Raw genomic sequence first — 19,457 nt, 5'->3', positions numbered from 1 at the left:
AGCTCCGTAACTGGTGGATCGCTGGAACGAGTACCACTCTTTTTTTCATATTTATATACAGTATTTTCAACAGTGGTAACATTATTTCATACATACGACATTTGAAAGGTAATACAATAAAAAAACACCTGTAGCTGCATGAAATTTCATTGAATTTCAAACGTCGTTTGGCTGTTTCTTAATTTTAATTACTACAACAGTTATTACATTTATAATTATGGACAAGTAAACGACCAAACGCATAAAATTTTCCTGAAAATGTACGTCTGTCATGATTTGCGAAATAGCTTCTATCTGCAGTCGGGTAAGGTACCCGGAACTACTTTACACCTGGACGTTTCGACCTGCAGGCACAGAGACAGACCCAACTTGCTAATGTAGCTAGAACGAATAGCGTACGTGCGATTTTTTTGAAAATCACAAAATTTACATTTTTACTGTAAAAATGGAGGTGAACCCCGTTTCTTCGAGTACTGCGGAAGATGGATGTTGTGAAGGTTCAATTTATAATACAGTTGCAAAATGTCAGTTAAAAGATGCGTTCGAGTACTGTGATAGTCTTCTTCAGGAAGCGGGCCTTACTGATACAGAATCATCTCCAAGGATTTCTGCAGATGCAATGGTGATTGGAGAAGAACTTTATCAGTCTACCGTCGAAATCTTAGGAGAATAGATACTTATTACTGACGAAGTCTTCGTTCATTCCGACGAAGCTGATGAGGAAGGCCTATTCCGAGAAGCTGAAGATTTTTACGATAATGAGGATTATGAGCAAGCCGAAAAGAAGGTAAAAGCCGGATACATTTCGTTAGAGACAAAAACAAAAATAGTGAGACTGGCAAAAAACACCTCACGTGGAATCTACAAATTCTTCACATAAAAGGTTCTCGACGTTTAAAAAGATTTGAAGAGATGTAAGGAAACATAAAAGGAGTAACATCTATCGATAAATTTGCAATAATTGATTCGTGGACCAATGATAACTTCGTGGAGGCTTGCAAAAGTCACCAGCAACATAGCGCATATTTTTATTAACTTTACATCTAATTTATTTTATCTTCAACGACCGTATTAGAACAAGAAATTATAGGTAATGAAATTTAAGTTTAATTTTGCTTTTCAAGTAGCAAGGAACTTACAGCAGTGAGCTTTGGCTGCTGCAGTACAGTTTCCGTCGGAGGACTTTACCATTACACCATCTCTTCCATGGTTTAAAAAATTCAAGCAATGTCACACAATTCGCTAGAGGAAGATCCGACATATGGGAGTAGCAGCGTATCTGTGCCTTGGGAAGAAATAATAGAAGCGGCAAGAAAGTTTCACCTGAGGACGAACGCAGTTATCTAAAATTTTGACAAAAAAATTGTGATTAATACAGACCAACCAGTTTTCCAGTATGAGTCAACTTACTACAGAACTCTTCCTGGGAAAAATTCAAGAACTGAGTATCTAAAAAGGCACGACATGAACGAGGTAGCATTCATAGAGTGTACACTACGCGATGACGATAGCTGGTTAATTATTATGCCAAGTGTTTTTGTTTCCGCAAAAAGTCACGAGAAAGCTTGGTCCAAAGGTTCAAAAAACTATTCTTTGAGGTTTTGGGAGTGCAGCTGGCTCATGTTTACTTCTTGCTTCAATATTTCGGCTGGCAATCATCCAGCCATCATCAGGTGAGTGTCCGCCACTGGAGACTGCTAGTTCACGGTGTCGGTTTTATATATTTTTTCCTTTATTGTTGTTTCAGACCCCTGCCCCATGTGGGCATCAAGACGAGGATAAAAGATGAAGGTTACACATGGGAAGGGGAAACAATTGGAGTTAAAATATACAAACAGAGGCTAGTTTCACAAGGCATGTTTACATAAAATCCACATATAAATGAAATGGTACCCGACGAACATGTAGCACTTAAACGCTGGCGGCACGAAGAGCACAATCAAAAATGGCGTTCACAGTAATGAGAGCCACACTGGACGACGACACTAACCACACACTGCACTTACGTTATATACAAGGCGAGCACCAAAAGACAACAAACTAACTGGGTTAAAACTGGAAGGACCTGCCAATAGAGGGGAAGTCAGTGAGGAGCGAGAGAGGAAAGAGAAAATAGGGATCGGTGGAGGAGGGGGCCAGGAAGGGGAGGAAAGGGGTAAGCCGGTAGGACACCAAGGGGCATGAGACAGGGAGGGTGGGGAGGGAGCAGCCCAGGAAGGAGCGCAAGGACTGGGAAAGGAGAAGTGTGAAGTACAGGGGGGTAGGAGGGAGGAAAGAGCAGAGGGGTAGTGGAAGGAGAGGGAGCAAAAGGGAGGAGGGGAGGGGAACAGGACGGTCAGAGTTGGAAGGAAGGATAAATATTGGAGTGAAGCACATCATCCGGGATGGGGAAACGTTGGAAGTTTCTTTAGGAGAGGAGATGGTGTGGAGATGGACAGCAGCAGGCAAGGAGTGGAGAGGAAAGAAGACACCAGAGGGTGAGGGGGATCAAGGCGGCATTGGTTTAGAAGGTTTAGAGGATATGGATGTGTTCAAGGAAACGGAGGAGATGTGGGAAGGGGATCAGGTCATAGAGGATCCTCGCTGGGGATGGTAGACAGATACAGGAAGTGAGGCAGAGCACGTGGGGTTCAAGGGTTTGGACAGCTTTACAGAATTTAGGAGGGGCAGAGATCTGGGCAACACTGGCATAACAAAGGATGGGACAGATCAAGGATTTGTAGGTATAAAGGATAGTGGAAGGATGCAATCCCCATGTCCGGCTGGACAGGAATTTCAGAAAGTGGAGTCTACTGTGGGCTTTGCGTTGGATGGTGAGGAGATGGTGTAATGGTACTTGAATTACGTAACTATTACGGCACCTCACCTCAACCTCTCGATACCAGAAATATTCTACTGTGTTTCTGTAAAGTAGTTAACATATTTCTGAGACAACATTCAGATTTGATTTCATTAATGTAGAGGTACTTTGATACATCGATACGTTTATATTGCAATGATATTATTCTTATGTTAATTCTTTCTTTTGCCACTATGATCTTTGACGTACGGCGCGTAAGCGGTTATTAGAGAGTCAAGTCTTGGTCGCCATGTTGAAAAGACGCAAATTGTAGTCAGTTTATAAAATGTGAACTTTAACAGTGAGGAAGATATTTTCAAGTATGTTTTATTTTGTGAAGTGATGTTTTGTGAGTCACGTGATATTGCAAAAAAAAAAAAAAAAAGAGAGAGAAGTGTAACATAAATTCGGAGTGCTGCTTAGTTTTTTACATCACCATTGTGCTAACTTGCAAAAGTTTAATCTTCAAGAATGGTTTGTGAAACACATCTATAAAACTTTTGAATATCGCAGAATAACACCTAGGCCTCTTTGCATCCGAGCTTGGAATCATCACTACCTAGATTTTCGACGATTGAGCCATGAGTTCACAACGAGACCAGCGTGAGAAACACGAAAAGATGAGTGCCTAGTTTATCCATTATTTCATGAAATGACTTTTTTAACTGTGCTCTAATGAGACCTGCCACATAATGTAACTTTGTTGTTGCCCGAAAATGCAATATTTAGCAGCGTGAGCAACACTACAATCGTAATTAAATTTTACCTTTGTTGTGGTAGGGTTGTTAGAATGGGGAGTCCAGGTGAGATGACAGTCAAGGGTGAGGCCAAGGTATTTCAAGTGGGGGTAAGTTGGATAGGATGGTCATAGATGGCGAGATAGAAATCATGGAGCCGGAAGGAGGGAGTGGTATGTCCCATAATGATTGCTCGGGTTTTATAAGGATTGATTTCAAGGGGCCACTGGTTGCATCAAGCAGTAAACTGGTTTAGGTGGATTTGGGAGCAGTGCTGGAACCATTGAAGGTTACGCTAGAGGGCAAGGCAGCATATCGGAGGAGATTTGACAGGTGGGGGTAGTTTGGGCATATCAGCGGTGTACAGGAGATATAGGAGAGGAGAAAGGACGGAGTCCTGGGGCACAACAGTAGTAGGTTAGAAGGTACGGGAATTGGTATTATGAATGCTGACATAGGATGGATGGTAGGAGAGGAAGGTGGCAATGAGATAGATGAAGTTCAAAGGAAAGGCATAGGCCTGGAGCTTGAAACGGAGCCCAGAATGCCATACACGGTTATAGGCGTTCTGGAGGTCGAGCAAAACAAAAATAGCAGAGTGACGGGAGTTAAGTTGGAGGGAGAGGAGATGGGTAAGGTTAAGGAGCTGGTGGTTGGTGGAGAAGGAGGGCCATAAAGCACACTTTATAAGAGGGAAGAAGTGGTGTCGAATTAGGTGGTGATGGAAACGGCGGGAGAGGATGGGCCTTATTGAACATGGAGGTGAGGCATATGGGGTAATAGGAGGAGGTGTCAGAAGGGTTTCTTGAATTTAAGGGATGACAGGATGCAGGAGGTCTTCCACAGGTTGGTGTAAGAGCCAGTGGAGAGGATGGTGTTGTACAGGGTAGTAAGAGCGGCGAGGAAGGAGAGAGGGCATTTCTTGAGGTGGCAGTAGGTGATCAATCGTGATAAAGAGAGGTGTTGCATATGGAGTGGAGGATGAGTTTAATATCTTATGCTGTGATAGGAGTGTTCAATTCTGAGGGCAGTAACTGGTCCAAGTACGAGAAGTTGGAAGCAAGGGCGGGATAGTGGTATCGGTGCAGTCAAGGACAATGGGGAAAAGAGAGTAATCAAAGTGAGGTTCATTGGGTATGGAGAAGACTTCAGAGAGGGGGAAAGCAAAATGGTTAGCTTTACTGAGGTTGTCAGTGAAGGGGTGGTTGTCATGGAGGAGTTGGTAATCCAGGGCGAGATTGCTAATAGTAAGGTTGTGGTGTCAGCACTATAGCAAAAATTGACGTGGAAATACATGCACATTGGTGGCCGTCACAGAAGCGTCCTCTGTCGAAATCCGCGCCCTCTGCAAATACGGTTTCTACCTCACTATTTATGGTCGTCCTATCCAGCTCACCCCCACCCTGAGATACCTTCTTGGCCTCACCCTCGACTGTCACCTCACCTGGACCCCTCATCTCCTGACCATCCAGCAGAAAGCCCATTCCTTCCTCCGCCTCCTGAAACTCCTGTCTGGCCGGACATGGGAATTGCATCCTTCCATCATCCTCCACACCCACAAATCCCTCATCCACCATATCCTCTATTATGCCAGCGTTGCCTGTAACTCCGCCCCCCCCCCCCCCACTTTTATAAGGCTCTCTGAATCCTTAAACGTCACGTGCTCCGCCTTGCCTTCTTTCCTCCACACGACTCCTGTATGACCTCATCCCCTTCCCTCACCACCTCCTTTTTCTCCAACATCGCCACATCCTTTACACTGTCCGCAGGCTTGATCTCCCCCTCCCCCTGGTTTCCTCCTTTCTCTCCACCCCTCCCCCCGCCTGTTGCCGCGCCTCTATCGCTGAATCCCTCCCTCTCTCCACCTCCACACCCTCCATCTCCTTCATCAGGGCAATTTCCAGCACCTCCCCTTTGCATATGTTGAACTTCTCTGTGACATCTACCATTCCTACCTACTATAGCTTGGCCTTGTTCGTCCCCCCACCACATGGCCCTCCTTTTTCCTCTCCCCTCCTTCTCCCAGGGCGGATTTCCCTCCTTCCCCCTGAGTCCCTGCAACCCCTCCTTGGCTGTAGCCCTATCCCGACCCTTCCCTCCCTAGCCCTCCTTCAGCGTGCCCCCTCCTCATCCCCCTTTCTCTCCCCTCCTTCTCGCCTCTTTTTGCCTTCTATCTCCCCCCCCCCCCCCCAGCAGATTCTCCCAGCTTTTTATACCTTGTCAAGTGTGCTGCATTTGTGTTGTGTTTGGTGCCATTATACAGTGACATTAAGTGATGTGCTTTCTATACTGTGGTCGACTTTTAACTTGTTTTCGCCGTCAGTGTTTTTAAAGTACTCTACACATGCCAGCTGTGTTCTTTTTAACTTTATGTCGACTTTTTAACTGTCCCCCAGTGCATGTCCCCATATTACTGTGAATTTAACTCCCATCATCTGCATTTACAGTATTCCTTATGTCCCCTTTTTTAAGCCCCTTTTATATAAAAGTTCGCCTTTTGTATTTGTAAAGCCCTTTGGCTGAAGAGCGGTGGACTGTGCTGCTGACAGCCCTCCCCTGGCCGCGTGTGGCAGGGGAATGAAAGTACAATAAAGAAAAAAAAATTAGCACTCTCCACACACCCTGTGGGTTGGATTCCCACGCCTTCCAAGCTGGAAGACTTTCACTGCCTGGGTTTCTCTCAGAGCCAAAATCGATGTTTTGGAAGCTTTCCCCTGTCATCTGATGCTGCCGGCATCACCATCAGTTGCTGTCTGTTGCAGCCCGCTGCTGTCTGTCCCCGCTCACTGCTGGTTCCTGTCACCGCCTGCTCCTGCTGCTGGGGTCCTGTCACCACCTACTCCTGCTGCCCGTCACCACCTACTCCTGCCACTGCCAGCCACTGCCTGCTGCCGGTGCCCGCCACCGCCGTCTTGTCCTCCGGTCCCCATCTGCAGGTTAACCCCATCTTCATTTTATCTCCCTAATCGGCGATACCTGTCACCGGTAGGCCTCCGCACTGTCCGCTGTGGACAACCCCATCACTACAATCATTTATACCTCCTCTTCCCCTGCCCCCACCATTACCTCCATTAGTGCCTCCTCTGGGCTTCCCCCCCTATGCTCTGCCTCCTCTCCTACAGTCTCCTCCCCTTTCATCTGATGCCCTGCACTATATCCCCACCTGTATACTACTACTGCAACTTCTACTACTACCGCTACTGTTCTTGTTCCTGCTCATCCTCCTGCTCCCGCTCTTGCTGCTGCTCCTGCTCCCACCGTCACCACCTGTTGGGACAACTTTCTCCTACTCCCCACTCGCCCTGCTATGACTGCCCCTGCTTCCTCCACACATGTTCTTGCCTGCCTCGCCACAGTTCATCACTAAGGAGCTCTCAACCTCACTTCCAACTGCCTCTGCATCACACAAGGGGCCTGCCTCCCATCACTTCCTACTCCAACCAATCCCTCACCCCTCCTCCAAGGCCACCCCAGCCAAAATGCCCTGCAAACGCCCAAGTGCCAACCTCGCCTCCACCCCCTCCTGCAAGAAACCATCCCTCGTCCTTCTGATACCCCTATGGACACCACCCCTTGTCCCACATCCCCAGCCCCTGCCCTGCACCCTGCACACATTCGTCCTTTACACTCCCGATCCCAAATTCCTTGATGCCTGCACTCCCACACTAGAAATACGTAAGTATGTCCTCAGTGCCCCCATTGCTCAGTTTATCCCCTGTAGAGACTCTGTCTTTATCAAATCCCCCTCTCTCTCATTCCATACTGAAATACTCTAGAAACTTCGCCGTATCACCTTTGGCCCCCATGCATCTCTCACACCTTTCCTTACCTCCTCCTCTCCCAATCAGCCCAACCCCCTCATCGCCCTCCAAGCCTAAATGCCATGATTACAAAGCACAGCCCTGTGATCACAGGGGCAGAGGTATTGACGGCATCAAATGCCCACCCCACCCTGTAAATCCGCTCAGCCTGACTAATCTACAGTGACTCCAGCCCTACCTTCCTGGTGCGTGTCTTTACCAAGTCTGCCTCCAATATTGATCGCCTCCTCACTCAGGGAGCCGTGATTTTTAACTGTTGCCACCCTTTTGACCCCTGCCATTCCCTTCCTCAATCCTACCACTGCCAACAATGCCTCCTCTACAATGAACACCTCACCCAAAACTTCAAAAACTCCCCCACTTGCCCTCACTGTAAAGCCTTCCATTTCCTAAAACAGTATCCTAACCTTGCCTCTCCTCCTTTCTGCAACACTTGCAATGAATCCCATACCACCTACTCCTACAAATGCAGAGCCAAGCCCCCTCCCACCAACCCTGAGCTTACCGTCCCCATTCGCCCCACTGATCAGCCCATCCTCCCTAACAATTCCCTTTGCCTGCCCCCTACTGCTGAAGACATCATGCATTTCCTCATCATCATCCTCCAGAAAATCCACCCCTTCCAATGCCCCAACACTCTCCAGCACATTTTCCTTGCCGCCCATTGCGTCTTCCATTTCAACACCTACACCACCTACTACCACAACCAGGCCCATTTCACCTTTACTCATCTTGATACCCTCGTTTAAGCCACTGTCCTCCTCCCTCCACTCCCTTACCCCTTCCCCACATGGCATACAAACAGTATCGTCTCATCTACCAAAACATCTGCTCCTTCCCTGCCAACAAATGCCTCTTCATGCATACCTTGTCCTAGTACAATGTCGACTCCTTCATCCTTAATGGAATCTTCCTACAACCTCATCATGTTGTCTGCACCTCTCCCTACCTCCTTCACTGCACTGACAATCCCCTTCTTCTAGGGTGAGGTGAGGTCGCTATTTACCACCTCAAGCATACCCCTGTCCAGCCAAAACACTTGCTCAATGGCCTGACAGAACACGTCATCTTCAGTATAATTTTTCTCTCCCTCACTGTCATCTGTGCCACAATCTATATCTGTCTAGCAGCTTCTCCCCCCTATGACTTCATCTCCCATGTCGACTGCACCTTCTCCTATGTGATTGCCGCAGACCTCATTATCCACAGCCTACACCCATCTTGAAAGTGATTCCACCCCTGATGTCCTCGCTTCCCCCAAAATCATTGGTTATATTGTCACAGAAGTCCTAGACCCTATTGGTAGCGACCACATCCCAGTCCTTCTCACCATCTTCTCAGCCCATCACCCACCTCCCGCCCCCATCCTGCTGCCCCACCAGGGTTTGTTCATGACTACTGACGAGCCAACTGCAATGCCTACTGGGAATCCATTGCCACTCATGTTGAAAGCTGCCCACTTATCTTTCAACATCCCACTGACATCGCCTATGCCTCATCTTTCCTCCAGAAGACCATCACTGACACAGTGGAGACACATGCTACTACCAAAATTATCTGCCCTCACTGCCCTACCCTTCCTCCACAGGCCATCCTACTTTTCCATGAATCCTGCAGGCTCTACTGCTCTTTCCTCTGCACCAGTGACTCAACACCACCCACCCTGTCAACTCCTCCAAGTACTGGTCTACGTTCCACTGATTTACTGGTACCCATCTTACCCTGCATTACCCCCTCCTTGATGATGACTGCCCCTTCCCTGACAACCTCAGTAGGGCTAACCATACTGCTTCCCGCCTCTCTGAGGTCTTCTCCATTCCCAGCAATCCCCACTTTGATTACTCCATCTTCCCCACAATCATAGAACACATCGATACCTCTGTCCTGCCACTTGCTCTCAGTTTCGAGTACTTCAATCAGTTACTTCCCTCAGATTTAAACACTCCCATTACAGTACATGGCATAAAACTCATACTCTGCTCCAAACGCAACATTGCCCCTGGTCACAACTATGTCACCTACTGTCGCCTCAAGGAATCGCCCCCCTCCCTCCTGGCTGTCCTTGCTACCCTGTATAACGTCATCCTCTTCACCGGCTTTTACCCCAACATGTGAAAGACTTCCCACATCCTATTGTTCCTCAAACCCAACAAACCCCTTTCTGAAACCTCTTCCTATCGTCCCATCTGCCCACCTCCATGTTCAGTGAGGTGTTCGAGTCTATCATCTCCCAACATATACATCAGCACCTGAGCCAGCACCACCTCCTTCCCCTAACCCAGTGTGGCTTCCAGTCCTTCTCCACTGACGACCAGGTCCTTAACCTTATCAGTCTTCTTTCTCTCCAAATTAAGTCCCGTCGTTCTACTGTCTTTGTTACACTCAACATCCAGAACGCCTATGACCATGTATGGCACCCCGGGCTCCTCCTTAAATGCCAAACCTACCCCCTCTCCTCTATCTCCTGTACACTCCAGATGTGCCCAAACCTCCCCTGCCTTTTCACCTCCTCCAGTTTGCTGATGACAACGCCTTACTGGCCCTCTATCCTACCCTTCAACGGTTCCAATGTACCCTACAAACCCACCTTGACCAGTTCACCGCGTGAACTGGTCAAGGAGTCACCAGTGACTCCTGTGCATCAACCCTTCCAAGACTCAGGCAATCATCATAGATCGTACCATCCCCTCCTTCGGGCTCCACGATTTTTACCTTACATTTTATGGTTGTCCTATCAAACTCACTCCTACCCTGATATACCTCAGCATCAACCTCAACTGTCACCTCAGTTGGATTCCCCATCTCCTTACGATCCAAAACAAAGCCCACAAGAGACTCTACCTCCCACAACTCCTGTCCAGCCAGACATCCTTGATCCATCCCATCCTTTGTTATGCCAGTGTCGTCTGGATTTCCACCCCACCCAGATTCTATAACGCCCCCTAAATCCTCAAACGCCATGCACTTTGTCTCGCTTTCCTTACCAGCCTCCTATCCCCCACATGGATTCTGTATGACCTCATCCCCTTCCCACATCTTTTCTTTTCCTCTAATGCATTCTCAATCTCCCTCTCCCCCTTGCGTCTCCTATTCCCTCTAATCCCCGCCTGTTGCCGCACCTTTACTGTTGTGTTCCGCCCTCTCTCCATCTCCACACCCTTCACCTCATTTACCAACACAACTTCCTTGTGCCTACCTCTCCTGGATGGTGAGCTTGACCCTGATATCTACCCCTCCTACCAACTCTTAACTCCACCCCTCCCCCCCTACTCATGACACCCTCTGCCTTCCTTTCCCTTCCCTCCTGGCAGTTTTACTCTTTGTCATCTGTGCTCCATATCGTGCAATGTTTTCGAAGTGCCGTCGTTCTGGTGTGTATTTTTAATTCTGTGGCTAACTTTTATCTTGTGCTTGTGACTCTGATGTATTTTACGTTCTATGCACATGTTTTTATCTTTATGTCGACCTTTGATTACTGTGTTCCACAATGAACGTCTCCATGTAACCGTATTTTTAATTCCCTATTGTCTCCCTCCCCTATTAGGTTCTCCTATTCCCCTCTTATCCGGTTATTATACGGTTAGTGACATCTTTTTTATTTCGTGTGCTATCTTTTGCCCCCCCCCCCCCCCCATGAACCGTGGACCTTGCCGTTGGGGGGGGGGGGGGGGGGAGGCTTGCGTGCCTCAGCGATACAGATAGCTGTACAGTAGGTGCAACCACAATGGAGGAGTATCAGTTGAGAGGCCAGATAAACGTGTGGTTCCTAAGGGGGGGGGGGGGCAGCAACCTTTTCAGTAGTTGCAGGGGCAACAGTCTGGATGATTGACTGATGTGGCCTTGTAACACTAACCAAAACAGCCTTGCTGTGCTGGTACTGGGAACGGCTGAAATCACGAAGAAACCACAGCTGTAATTTTTCCCGACGACATGCAGCATTACTGTATGGTTAAATGATGATGGCGTCCTCTTGGGTAAAATATTCCGGAGGTAAAATAGTCCCCCATTCGGATCTCCTGGTGGGGACTACTCAGGAGGACGTTGTTATCAGGATAAAGAAAACTGGCGTTCTACTGATCGGAGCATGGAATGTCAGATACCTTAATCGGGCAGGTAGGTTAGAAAATTTAAAAAGGGAAATGGATAGGTTAAAGTTAGATATAGCAGGAATTAGTGAAGTTCGGTGGCAGGAGGAACAAGACTTCTGGCCAGGTGAATACGGGGTTATAAATACAAAATCAAATAGGGGTAATGCAGGAGTAGGTTTAGTAATGAATAGGAAAATAGGAATTCGGGGAAGCTACTACAAACAGCATAGTGAACGCATTATTGTGGCCAAGATAGATACGAAGCCCTCGCCTATCACAGTAGTACAAGTTTTTATGCCAACTAGCTCCGCAGATGACGAAGAGATTGATGAAATGTATGATGAGATAAAAGAAATTATTCACATAGTGAAGGGAGACGAAAATTTAATAGTCATGGGTGACTGGAACTCGATAGTAGGAAAAGGAAGAGAAGGAAATGTAGTAGGTGAAGCCGCCTGGTAGAATTTTGCACAGAACATAACTTAATCATAGCTAACACTTGGTTCAAGAATCATGAAAGAAGGTTGTATACATGGAAGAAGCCTGGAGATACTGGAAGGTCTCAGATAGATTATATAATGGTAAGACAGAGATTCAGGAACCAGGTTTTAAATTGTAAGACATTTCCAGGGTCAGATGTGGACTCTGACCACAATCTATTGGTTATGAACTGTAGATTAAAACTGAAGAAACAAAAAGGTGGGAATTTAAGGAGATGAGACCTGGATAAACTGAAAGAACCAGAGGTTGTACAGAGTTTCAGGGGGAGCATTAGGGAACGATTGACAAGGATGGGGGAAAGAAATACAGTAGAAGAAGAATGGGTAGCTTTGAGAGACGAAATAGTGAAGGTAGCAGCGGATCAAGTACGTAAAAAGACGAGGGCTAATAGAAATCCTTGGATAACTGAAGAGATATTGAATTTAATTTATGAAAGGAGAAAATATAAAAATGCAGTAAATGAAGCAGGCAAAAAGGAATACAAAAGTCTCAAGAATGAGATCGACAGGAAGTGCAAAATGGCTAAGCATGGATGGCTAGAGGACAAATGTATGGATGTAGAGGCACATATCACTAGGGATAAGATAGATACTGCCTACAGGAAAATTAAAGAGACCTTTGGAGAAAAGAGAACCACTTGTATGAATATCAAGAGCTCAGATGGAAACCCATTTCTAAGCAAAGAAGGGAAAGCAGAAAGGTGGAAGGAGTATATAGAGGGACTATACAAGGGCGATGTACTTGAGGACAATATTATGGAAACGGAAGAGGATGTAGATGAAGATGAAATGGGAGATACGAATCTGCGTGAAGAGTTTGACAGAGCACTGAAAGAACTGAGTCGAAACAAGGTCCCGGGAGTAGACAACATTCCATTAGAACTACAAATAGCCTTGGGAGAGCCAGTCCTGACAAAACTCTACCATCTGGTGAGCAAGATGTATGAGACTGGCGAAATACCCTCAGAATTTATGAAGACTATAATAATTCCAATCCCAAAGAAAGCAGGTGTTGACAGATGTGAAAATTATCGAACTATCAGTTTAATAAGCCACGGCTGCAAAATACTAACACGAATTCTTTACAGACGAATGGAAAAACTGGTAGAAGCCGACCTCGGGGAAGATCAATTTGGATTCTGTAGAAATATTGGAACACGTGAGGCAATACTGACCTTACGATTTATCTTAGAAGAAAGATTAAGGAAAGGTAAACCTACGTTTCTAGCATTTGTAGACTTAGAGAAAGCTTTTGACTGTGTTGACGGGAACACTCTCTTTCAAATTCTAAAGGTGGCAGGGGTAAAATACAAAGAGTGAAGGGCTATTTACAATTTGTACAGAAACCAGATAGCAGTTACAAGAGTCGAGGGGCATGAAACCGAGCCTCTCCCCGATATTCAGTCTGTATATTGAGCAAGCAGTAAAGGAAACAAAAGAAAAATTCGGAGTTGGAATTAAACTCCATGGAGAAGAAATAAAAACTTTGAGGTTCGCCTATGACATTGTAATTCTGTCAGACACAGCAAACGACCTGGAACAGCAGCTGAACGGAGTGGACAGTGTCTTGAAAGGAAGATATAAGATGAACATCAACAAAAGCAAAACGAGGATAATGGAATGTAGTCGAATTAAATCGGGTGATGCTGCGGGAGTTACATTAGGAAATCAGACGCTTAAAGTAGTAAAGGAGTTTTGCTATTTGGGGAGCAAAATAACGGATGATGGTCGAAGTAGGGAGGATATAAAATGTAGACTGGCAATGGCAAGAAAAGCGTTTCTGAAGAAGAGAAATTTGTTAACATCGAGTACAGATTGAAATGTCAGGAAGTCGTTTCTGAAAGTATTTGTATGGAGTGTAGTCATGTATGGAGGTGAAACGTGGACGATAAATAGTGTAGACAAGAAGAGAATAGAAGCTTTCGAAATGTGGTGCTACAGAAGAATGCTGAAGATTAGATGGGTAGATCACGTTACTAATGAGGATGTATTGAATAGAACTGGAGAGAAGAGAAATTTGTGGCCCAACTTGACTAGAAAATGGGATCGATTGGTAGGGCATATTCTGAGGCATCAAGGGGTCTCCAATTTAGTATTGGAGGGCAGCGTAGAGGGTAAAAATCGTAGAGGGAGGCCAAGAGATGAATACACTAAACAGATTCAGAAGGATGTAGGTTGCAGTAGGTACTGGAAGATGAAGAATCTTGAACAAGATAGAGTAGCATGGAGAGCTGCATCAAACCAGTCTCTGGACTGAAGACCACAACAACAACAACAACACTATCGTTTGGCTGAAGAGCGTTGGATTGTTACTCTGACAGCCCTCCCCTGCCCATATGGGGCAGGGGAATGAAATAACAATAAAGAAAAAAATCTACCGGTGTCCTATAGCCAGTCTTGATTCGACCACTCGATATGTGACGTCCAAAATAGGACCACCAATATCAGAACGTCTGTAGTTGTGTTCTCTATTGCCTGCTACCTTGAACTTTCACCGTCAGAGGGTGGTATGGGACTTCAGGTCCCATCGCTACACCTTCAATGTGCACTCCAGTGATGTCATCGGAATGATGTCATTGTAGACAGAACAATTTTACCCTTCCACCAAGACAGTAAGACCGATGTCCACCGGCGACGCTGTACCTTAACCTACCACAAAAAAAAGCAGTCTCTAGTGGTGGACACTCACCTGAAAATGGCTGGACGGTTGCCGGCCGAAATATTGTGGCAGGGAGTCAACATGTTCTGGCTGCAGTCCCGAAATCTCATAGAATATTCAGTATGCCGGGAAAACTTCAAGAAGCACGTTCAAAAAACCGTTGACAGTTTAACGAAGGACCTTTGAAACTCCGTGGTAAAATATTAGAAATCTGGGCAATTTACCACACAGCTCTAGAATTCGTTATTAAACAGCGTCAAGCTTCTGCATGTGTGAAAATAAATATTCTTGCTAATAATAGAGTGTTGGGGATGGGGATAGGTGTGGCGGGGGGAGTGGGGCGGGGGCGGGGGGGGGGGGGGGAGGATTTTCAAACGAATCATGGCTTGTACGACGACACTTTTACCGTGATTCAGGTCTTAGAACTTGCACAGTTGAAGTTATACCCCCAAAATGTACTCTGATTTGGCAAACGTTTGACATTTATATACATAGACAAGTAAAAAACTTTATCATACGCCTTCAACATTGTTCGCATTTGATTGACAACGAACGAGAAACTGCTTCCCATGAAAATACTATTAAAAAAAATACCGGCTAGTTATAATTAAACTGACGGTATTCCGTGTGCTACAGTGCGGGTTGTATACATGGCAGGACGATGGAACATCTTAGGTATGTTCATTAATTGGTGTGCTCGTGAAGTATGCTGAAGAAATAATAGTTCCACTTTCTGCCACCAGGTGAAAACATGGTGCTATAAGCAATCAGAATATGGTGTGGGTGCAGGAAAAAGCAAGGAACCTTCCAACACATTGTAACTGTGGTTGTGGCACATGGATTTATGTCGAGGGATCCGGTAGGCTACACATCTTGAAATTACCTAGAGTTGATGCAGTTGTTGGTGCAGGTTTCTCGAAGCAAATTTTTCACTTGGCAAGTGACGTGTGGTGTCATCCCATCTTGCATGAAAATAGCGGTGTGAACACAGTCGTATTCTTGCAAAGCTGAAATCATATGTTGCATAAGGAGGTCGTTATAACACGCAGATGTTATTGTACACCTAACAGGCCTGCGAAATGTCATCTTGTCGAAGAAAAATGGGCCAAGAATGAAGGAACTTGTGAAACCACACCACACAGTCACATAATATGAGTGTGCTACACGTGTCGATGTCGAAGTAGAACCCCATATGCGACTGTTCTGTGGATTCGCGACACTATGCAGAGCACAATGAGCCACGTAAGTCCAAAGAATATTCCCTGGCCACAGGTCATCCATTTCCATGAGTGCCAAAACACGAAGGGAAAATTCAGAGCGTTGTAGCCTATTTGGGACTTCATATGGTACACATTCTGAATCTTGTAGGGATATCAGTGTAAAATGCGCAGCAAAATCTTTTGAACTGTTGACCAGGGGAGAGACAGCCCCCGTGACACAGCTCGAGCATAGGGTGAGAATTGTAGTGTATGCTGCACGTTCGGCTGTAGCTACAGCAACCTCATCAACAACTGCCATGGGAATGGAATGCCTCACTCTCCATGCTGCACCACCTAGTTCACCTATTTCTTCAAATTTCTTGATCATGTTCTTTAGCCATTTATTGACATGGGGCATCTTCGCGGTTGTTTGTCAGCGATATTCCCGCAAAGCAGCGTTGCTGTTGCTGCCGCCGTTTTGATATAAAAAAAAAAAAAAAAAAACTTTACCAGCATGGTCTTTCTTATCAATAGCCATTGCGTTTCGCCCAGAAAATTTCAGTCTTCTTAACTCTTTGCACCAGCAGTCACTTCAAAAAAGAAATCAACACGCGTCGCCAAGCGACAAACAGCATATGGACGTCAAAACAGAAAAGGTAGCAGAAAGCAGAATTATTGTTTTTTCAGCATACTCCGTGAGCGCACCGAGTAATGAACATATCTACGATGTTTCAGTGTCCTACGATGTATACAGCCCACACTGCATCGCACTCGGAACATCGTCAGTGTAATTACAACCACCCGATATATTGCATCATACATCACGAATTATTAGCACCGACATTTACGAAAAACGTTGCTTTACGCATGATGTGCATCCATATTGTCGGGAAAAACAGAAATTTTTCAAAATGTCAACGACGTTTGTTTATCCTTAGAAACTCTGAAGATTCCCTGTCCATGAGGGAAAACAGATTCAGTCGATGTAGTAACGCCGTTTTAATTTATGTTTTACGTGCCTGTATGAAAAATAACAACCTGCGACTTGTAATGTTGACAGAATACCTGCAAATTAACTGTACATTACCCTTATATTCTGCCATATTGTAACTCATTGTACTATTGGAAAAAGTTATTTACCATTTATTTGTCAATGTTTGACTTGGACTTTCCAAGGCTGTTCCTCGTCCTTGAAACCAGTGCACACCAGGTGCAAAGCAGTTCTGTGTACCCTACCCGACTGCAGGTATAAGGGCTTTCGCAAATCTCGACAGGCATACATTTTTAGGAAAAATTTATGCGTTTGGTCCTTTACTTGTCGATAATTATAAACATTATTTATTGTAATAATTAAAATTAGTAAACAGCCAAATGATTTTAGAAATTCAAGAAAAGTTCGTGTGAATACACATGTTATTTGGAGTATATTACCTTTCAAGTGTCACATGTATGACATAACATGATCAGTGTTGAAAAAAAAAAAAAAAGATTTAAAAGACAAAAAAAAAAATGAGTGCAACACTATCCAGTGGGCCAGTGGTTACGGAGCTGGAACGCTAACATCTTGACTGCCGACATCGCAAGCTCACACTCAGAGTCGCAACGCAACGGTACACATTCGATGAGAAAAATTTCTCTTGCGATTTTTTCTAAAATGTCTAAGTGGTACACCTTAGTACATGCACATTATGTTGACCTAATGGGATACTAAAATTGTCCATAGTTTGATGTAAATCCTTGTCTTTCGGTCGTTGACTTCCACTTGTCACAGATTATAACTCACTTTCCAATAGATTCGCTAATAGTGTATTAAGACATATGTGTCTTTGCTCCTTTATTGTAATTATGACTGCATTTAATTGCCATAACATAAATTGGAGATAGTTTTTCATTATTATGGAAGCACGTTATTTTTGAGCAATTGTTGCTACGTAAATACATTAGTGGGTCCTAATTTCATACTTAATATTTGCAGCTGTTATTTGTACACTACAGGTAAATCCTTATTATTAATCTATCACTACAGGGTTCTCTAATTTTCTAGTTTTTAGTGTCTGCCTACGTCTGAATTTTAGTTACTCATATGCATTTCCCTAATTCTGTTAGTATTAAGATGCATCTACTTTATTCTACGACCCTATGCTACCTGCAGCGTTACAAGTCTGCCAGTGATCTATAAACCTAATTGCTGTTGGCCTTGCCCACCAACATAAACCCCGTGGGCGTGCCCCTGGCACTGGGCTGGCCGGTAACTTGGTGTCGCTGCAGTCTATACTAAGAAGCCTTATCCTATCTTTCTGCATACTAACCTATTTATTAAATCCAGCGTCTCAGTTGGCGCGCGTCATATCCGGTGGTGATGCACACCCTCCCCCCTAATCCAAGGCAAGGCGGATCCCAGCCGTGAAGCGGCTGGCCAAGTCCAGGCCCGGTGGAACAGGGAAGGTGCGCGGAGATTAAATCGGTATGATTGTTACTGGTTGTTCCTTGGAAATTCCCTAAGGACCTTTTTCGAGATCTCATCTGTAAGTTTGTTTACGACATTGAATGTGTCCTCTTGCCTTAGCAGGTGGTGCGTGTCGTTGTTCGGAAGTTGTTGTCTTAATTCATTTGCTACGTCATCGAAGAGGGGGAACTCATACACCACATGTTCTGGAGTGCCTTGCACAGCGCCACAGTCACACGTTGGTGTAGCCTGCTTCCCGAACCGACATAGGCATGTCGGGTAGGGCCTATGTCCAGTAAGGAAGTGTATGAAGTACGTTAACTATGAGCGTTCCTCCATATTTGGCAACAGCTCATAGGTTCTGCGCCCCGTTTCCTCGTTATTCCACTGATCCTGCCATAGTTCTAACCCTCTCTTTTTTATTGCAGTCTTGTCCCCTGCATAGACCCCCATTATTTCTATTACTTTTTCCCTCCTCTCCTTCTTCACCCAGTACCAGGCAGCCTGCTCTCCGATTTTAATATCCAGTGGACAGATCCCCATTAACACTAGAAACGCCCCTCCAGGATTTCTTCTGTATGCTCCTGCTGAACGTAGAAGCATATTACGCTGCACCCTTCTTACGGCCGTGGCAGGCGTGACTCTTGTGAGTCTGTGTGCCCAGACCCCTGATCCGTATCCTACTATCGATGTTAGAATGCTGTTATGGTAAAGTTTTATTAGGTTATGTGGAAGATGAAAACGTTTATGACCTATTGCGATGAGGTTGTTTAGCAGTACCAGAGTTCTTTGAGATACGGTATCAATGTGTGATGCAAAGTTCCACCTCTCATCGATGACTACACCTAGATATCGAGCCTCACGGGGTCGAAGGACTGGTGGGCCATTGATTCTTACTGTTGGGTTTCTGACAAGTTGACCTTTAAGTAGCAGATATGTTGACTTACTAGGTGCGATAGTCATTTTAGCCTTGTGGCACCGTGCTGTCAAAATAGTTATGGCTCTCTCTACTTTGGGCTCTAAAACCTCGCGGGCCCGGCCGCCGACCAGCAGGAGGAGATCGTCAGCGTAGGCTATGACCTCTAGCACATCGTCACTATTCTTCATGTCTTCCACAAGTGGCTCCATGTCGATGTCCCAAAAGAGAGGTCCTAAGACGGAGCCCTGA

Source organism: Schistocerca nitens, chromosome 3 (genome assembly GCF_023898315.1).
Source record: "Schistocerca nitens isolate TAMUIC-IGC-003100 chromosome 3, iqSchNite1.1, whole genome shotgun sequence".
Lineage (NCBI taxonomy): Eukaryota > Metazoa > Arthropoda > Insecta > Orthoptera > Acrididae > Schistocerca > Schistocerca nitens.
This window is presented reverse-complemented; position numbering follows the sequence as displayed.